Genomic DNA, 6,572 nt, shown 5'->3' on the forward strand with positions numbered 1-6,572 from the left:
CCCTCTCCCCTGCCCCCCCCCCAGCCATCCATGTCAAGCGACACCCCCCCCCCCACACGCATAAAGCCTCCTCACCACCTGCAGCTGCCACTGGTAACGCTGTCCGGCCACTGCTGCTTCTCCTGTTGAGCAGCAGCGGCCGCTACAAAAAGAAAAAAAGCAATAAATGTTTTTAAACCTGAAACGCGGCACCGTAGATATCCATCAGGCATTGGCATTGGCTGTCGGCTCTGCAGCCGCTCCTCCTTTCGCCTCTCACGTCGCTACACTCCTCCGGGGTCTTACTCCAGGGGCAGTGACGTGGAGGTGAGAGGAGGAGCAGCTGCAGGACAGCCAATGCCTGATGGCTGTCTACGGTGCCGCGTTTCATGTTTAAAAACATTTACGGCTTTTTTTCTTTTTGTAGCGGTCGCTGCTGCTCAACAGGAGAAGCAGCAGCGGCCAGACAGCGTTACCAGTGGCAGCTGCGGGTGGCGAGGGGGTTGATGTGCTTTCGGGGGGGGGGGGGGCGGCTTGGGTGATGCGTGGCGCACTCATAGCTGATTCCCAGGACAGGGGGAGGAGTAGGGAAACACGCAACAAGGGGAGGACTAGGGAAACACGCGGAGCTCTGCGTGTTTCCCTACTCCTCCCCCTGCCTGGGAATCAGTTGTGAGTGACGTCAGCCTGGCTACGGAGCCTAGCTCAGCAACTCCAGGAGCCATTGACACAGGCAGCTATTTTAGAATGTTGGAGGTGAGAATTATTATATAGGGTTATCAACCTCAAAATGCTACCTGCACCACATGTGGATTTTGTTTTTACTATCTAGAACAAACAAGTTAGGATTACCAATGTGAGTGAGTAATCAACTATTGAAAACAGGCTCAGATGCATCATATAAAATGACCAAAACATGTATAGGAGAAATGTACAGGAGATCTTTACTACATTTTTTTTTAATAAAAATAAACATTTTAGTTTACACAACAGGATTTTTTTAATAGGTTGAGATATTCTTAATATTGGTCCAAAAAAAAATAAAGGAATACAGAAACAGGGCCAGGCAAATCACTAAAGAGGTCTTTTACTAAAGCTTAGCTCAAGCTATCTGAAGCAGGGCCCACAGGAATAAAATTGGCCCTGCTGCAGATAACTCAATATAAGCTTTAGTAAAGACCCCCTAACAAGACTAGAAAGCCACCCAGGACAACCTTTTTTTTTTTTGGAGGGGGGGGGGGGGGCACCACTGCAGTCCTGACAGTCACACAATCTCAGAGAACCATCAGCACCTACTTTTACCTGTAAAATAAAGTTTAATATTAAACTCTAATTAGACATCAGGCTTTTAAATTATCAAAATTTTGGAAGGAGGGGAGCAGACTGGCTAGGAACCTGAAAATTAATAGAAGGGAGGAACAAAGCTGCAGCTTCAACAAGGGCATGCAATGCTCTTGCATCAGCCTTGCCCCCCCCCCCCCCCAAAAAAAAAAAAAAACCCCACATAAGATTCAGGGACCAAGAAGTTCCTTCAACTGCAAAGGGAACGATGCAGTCCTGATATCTCATGCTCTACAGTACAGATTATCACCTTGTTCCAGTAAAAGGCATCAGAGCATAAAAAGAAACTCTTGCTCAACACCCACATAAAACTTACAGTGGATCCTGAAGTTGCAACTGTAGAATCAGAGATCTTTTGGTTCACTTTACACTCAAAATCCCACTGGAAAAGACTCCTTTGAAGTGCTGGTGACACAGGTTGTATCAGCTCTTACCATCTGTATTGCCTTGTGGTATGTACCTGATCAGAATGGGGGGAAAAAAAAAAAAGACCAAACATAGGTTTTTCTCTGGACCCAGTGGAGAATCCTTCTTTAACCCCGGCGACATTAGATACTTTTCTGCACCATGTTATAGAGAATCATACAGGCTTTCAAGAACAGCATGCCTAATTCCTGTGAAAGTATCACTCAGTTCCAAACTGTGCAACCCTCCAGAGCAGCCTCAATGAGTGTCAAACTGCAGAAACCATCGATCCAAATGGAAATATGCTTGTAGGATTGCTGACTGAATCGAAGGCTGGTGGTGGGGGGTTGCACTGCACCCTCCCCTCCAAACGTGGTAAGGCCAAAGGTGGTGGCCGGAGAAAGCAAGTCAGAGCATCAGGGGTCCACCTACGAGGGGACTGCTGGAGTCCATGAACTCTCTGGTAGCCTCCTGCTATTCAGTGTAAACCAACTACTCCCTCTTGTTACACTGGAGACATTAGGGTCTGTCATTGTATCTATGTAAAATCAACATCAAATTGTTTAGACCAGCTCTTGGGAGTGACAGCAGAGCTGAAGAATAAGGATCCACTCCACAGAGAAACTGTTTGTTGCCCAGGAAAAAAAAAAGTTGAAAGTCTGACTGCGCAAGTTTCAGAAGTTCAAAACTGTACTATTATTGTGATTAAAGAGCAATATGAAGGAAAGTGGAGCTTCCTAATAAAACAGAGTATTTCATTTGCACTTTCTTAATTTCCCTGTGTCTCATGTGGAGGGGCATAATCAAACGGGGCGCCCAAGTTTTCCTGAGGGCGTCCTCGCAGGACGTCCTTGTGAACGGGCGGGGAAACCCGTATTATCAAAATAAGATGGGCGTCCATCTTTCGTTTAGCTAATACGGTCAGGGACGCCCAAATCTCAACATTTAGGTCGACCTTAGAGATGGTCGTCCCCGGTTTTCAGCGATAATGGAAATCAAGGACGCCCATCTCAAAAATGACCAAATCCAATTCATTTGGTCGTGGGAGGAGCCAGCATTCGTAGTGCACTGGTCCCCCTGACATGCCAGGACACCAACTGGACACCCTAGGTGGCACTGCAGTGGACAGATGCACTAACTGAACGGAAAAAGCCCTTCCTGATCCCTTAGCCGTCTAGAACCTTAGAAAAATACAAGTCCAGGTGAAAACGGTCAAGTGCTCGTCAGGGACGTCTTTTTTTTTTTTTTTACAGTATGGGTGAAGGACGTCTTTCGCTATGCCTCCGTCCCTGCAACGGAAGTTGAGGACGTCCTTTGCTATGCCTCCGTCCCTGCGATGGTAGTTGAGGACGTCCAAAATGTGGATGTTTCTATGAGAAGGACGTCCATGCCTGCTATGCTTCCGACACCCCCTTTATTTATTTGGATTTTGGATCACAAGTAGCAGCAGTGGGATTTGAACTGGCCACCTCTGGATTGCAAGACCAGTGCTCTAACCACTAGGCCACTCCTCCACTCCACTCCCTTGAAATTTGGCCATCCCTATTGGGGGGGGGGGGCAGTTCAGGACATCCAAAATGTTTGAAAGAAGGACGTCCATGCCTTCGCTATGCCTCCTGACACACACATACCTCCCCTCCCAGGGACCTGCATACTGCTGCGATGGACCTGAGTATGACATTTCAGGCTGGAAAAAAGTTTTTAAAGTTTTCTTTTTTTTCAGAGTGGGAGGGGGTTAGTGACCACTGGGGGTTCAGGGGAGGTCAACCCCGATTCCCTCCGGTGGTCATTTGGTCAGTTCGCGCACCTTTTTGAGGCTTGGTCGTAAGAAAAAAATGGACCAAGTAAAGTCGCCCAAGTGCTCGTCAGGGACGCCCTTCTTTTTTCCATTATCGCTTGAGGATGCCCATCTGTTAGGCATGCTCCAGTCCCGCCTTCGCTACGCCTCCGACACGCCCCTGGGAACTTTGGTAGTCCCCGCGACAGGAAGCAGTTGGGGACGCCCAAAATCGGCTTTTGAATATGCCGATTTGGGCGACCCTGAGAGAAGGACGCCCATCTCCCGATTTGTGTCGAAAGATGGGCGCCCTTCTCTTTCGAAAATAAGCCTGATAGTGAAACAGAGTACACCAAGGAAGTATTTTGTGGAGGTTTTAAAAATACCAACTGAAACTTTCCCCCCAGTGGTATGGGCATAGCTTTTAGGAGAAGGGAGAAAGGAAGAGGGAAAGTATAATTGTCTCCATCTTTATCAGAGAACAGTGACTCTTACTGACTTCATAGAATCAGCTAGTATAAGGGCACTAGTAGCTACCTTTGCTCTAGAGTATGACAGGAACAGGGTTCTAAAATATTTCTGCTATAAGGATATTTTCTTCTCCGGCTGAAAAATATAGTTTTTTTTTTCCTGATGTATATGCAGTAAAGAACAGGGTGAACTGCTGCCAACTATGTCTATGACTAAACTGATTATCACCTGTTTGAGCTGTCATGTCAAATACTTTTCAAATATAATTCATTGATAAGATAGATTAGCATCTGATTAATCTGGCTTGTTAAATTCCTTCAGATACTGATGACTCCTGATACAGGCATTTCCACAAAAACACAGCATCATGTTAGATCCTTATTTTTATCTGCTGGAATCTCAGACCTTGAATCGGGAGAGGAACAGAGGTGTAGCCAGACCTTGATTTGGGAGGGAAGAAGATGCTGGGCCCAAAATGGAGGGGGTATATTTGGCCCCACCTCATACACCTGGATTGGCGGGGGTACCTAAGCCCTACCAGCAGAAGCCTTCCTGCAATAGTCAGCGCTGTGTTGCTTGCTCTGGTTTCCCACCCCGGCACGCATGCTCGGTTTTAATGAAATTGAGCATGCATGAAGCTCACTGAACTGAATTAAAACCCCAAGCCACCTACATTTAACTTCATTCTTTAAAGATGAGTACATACTTATAAAAATTTGACATGCTTTAAGCGATGTTATAAAATAATTTATTTAGTAAATAATCAGCATAGGGTGAAGTGGACAGAAACTGGTGAGGATCACAACAATAAGACACTGTGTAGCTGACGGTAATACAGTGTGCTGTTACTAAGGTTTACCAGCTCACACCATAACACTGTTCAGCTTTAATGGCACATTGGGAGGCCTATATATATTAGTATTCTAAACGTTTGCATGCATAACATGTGTGTAAATGGCATAACATGTGTGTAAATGTTTGTGCTTAATTTACAAGTTGCCCCAATAAAGTAGCAATTCTGGCATCTCCACGTTAGGGGAATGTCTGTGTATCTATTGAAGTTCTCTGTAACAAGCCTATTTGTTTTTCATTACATACAAATTATTATGTTTTCTATTTCCTGTCTTTTCTCCACAGCTTGGATTGCTTTTCTTTTTCCTTTAAAATAGTGTGATTTTGCTGGATTGCTGTGGGGTCCCCTCCTCCAGTCGTTTTTTCCTCAGGTTTGCTTGCTTAATTAAGCTTTATTGTGATTTATATTATAGTGGAAAATAAAGTGACTCCTTTGCTAAATTTGCCTAATACCTGCAACAGATACAAAGAGATTTGACGGGAGGAGACTAGCCCTGTTTGATCACAGTATATGCAAACCGTCATCACTAACCTTCTTTGTCAGTGCTAGTTCATAGAAAAAAAACAAAACAAAAGTATGACAGATTCTGGGGATACTTTTAAACACACACAAGTGTGCACATACACCAATGTGGTTACACATTAGAAAAGGGCTTGAAGCAATCTAGAGTATATTATCCAAAATATATGTAAAAAAAAATCATTTATCCACAATTTGACGGTTCAATACCATCCACCTCACACAGCTTCTGCAACAGTTCATGTTTTGTCAATAAAATAATACATACGTTGCGGCAACAGAATTCCTTCCAAACGTTCGAGTCGGCTCTTTCACAGAACCGGATCTACTACACAATCCGCCCCTTCTCCACACGCGTACCTCCGGGTTACTTACAGAGCCGCGCATTTCCCTCTGGATGACCAGAAAGAGCGAGTGCAGCAAAAAAAAAAAAAAAATCGCTTAGCAACCTTTTAGCGATCCCGGGAAATGCACACGGTCCAGCCAGGTCCTCCCGCTACCTCCCCACTGCACCGTTTCTGCAAGGGCGACGAGCGCGCGCAACCTATCCGAGCCCTCATTCCGTCACAATGGAACCGGGCGGGAAAGAGAAAAGAAAGGATGGGGGAAGGGGACGAATACGCGCATCACACACGCCTCCCACAGAGAGATACCAAGTCACATGCATTAGGCGTGTGAAACACGAATTCGGTTGCCCGCACGCCGAACACCCCTCTTCACACGCACTCGGGGACCGGTCTCCCCTCCCCGTGGGCTGCCATCTCTCCCTCCTTTTTTCCGCTCTTCCCAGTCCAGCGTGTCTTCCCCGCTCCTCTCTGTCCGCGAACCGACACGTTGTCCTGCCATCCCCATCCTACCGTCAAGCTCATACCTGACGTTGCCCACCACCACCACCAGTCCCGCAGCTTTCCTTCTCCGGTGCTCCGTCCCCCCTGACACAACACAACTTCTCTTCCTCTGATGCGTCCCGCCTTGCCGGAAACAGGAAGTTGCGTGAGAGGAGGCAGGATCAGAACGCCGGAGAACTGAAAAAGTTGCGTCACTGGAAGGCGGGATTACTAGAGAAGGGGAAGCTCTGGAGTTCGATGCATTTATTGCCTTTGGTATTCACCCTAGTTTTTTTGTGTATTTGAATAGGGGGGATTTGGGGGGGGGGTCTGGTTTTCATGATGTATAGTCCTAGCAAAGAAGGAAAAGACAAGTTAGACATAGAGCCAGGGCTGTGCT

The 6,572-nt window shown here is 46.4% G+C and overlaps 1 protein-coding gene across 2 annotated transcripts in view; it reads right to left on the reverse strand.

The window, feature by feature from the left end:
- The window catches only part of PHF6 (PHD finger protein 6), a 130,376-nt gene extending 124,051 nt beyond the window's left edge, over window positions 1–6,325 (reverse strand). For both annotated transcript variants that reach the window (XM_030210049.1, XM_030210048.1), the window contains exons 1-2: window positions 6,217–6,325; window positions 1,637–1,780 (exon numbers count right to left, since the gene is read on the reverse strand). The gene's annotated coding sequence lies outside the window, so the exon portion shown is untranslated. The remainder of the gene's footprint in view (window positions 1–1,636; window positions 1,781–6,216) is intronic.
- Window positions 6,326–6,572: the final 247 nt, after the last annotated feature.

The sequence above is a fragment of the Microcaecilia unicolor genome, chromosome 7 (genome assembly GCF_901765095.1).
Source record: "Microcaecilia unicolor chromosome 7, aMicUni1.1, whole genome shotgun sequence".
In the NCBI taxonomy this organism is placed as follows: domain Eukaryota; kingdom Metazoa; phylum Chordata; class Amphibia; order Gymnophiona; family Siphonopidae; genus Microcaecilia; species Microcaecilia unicolor.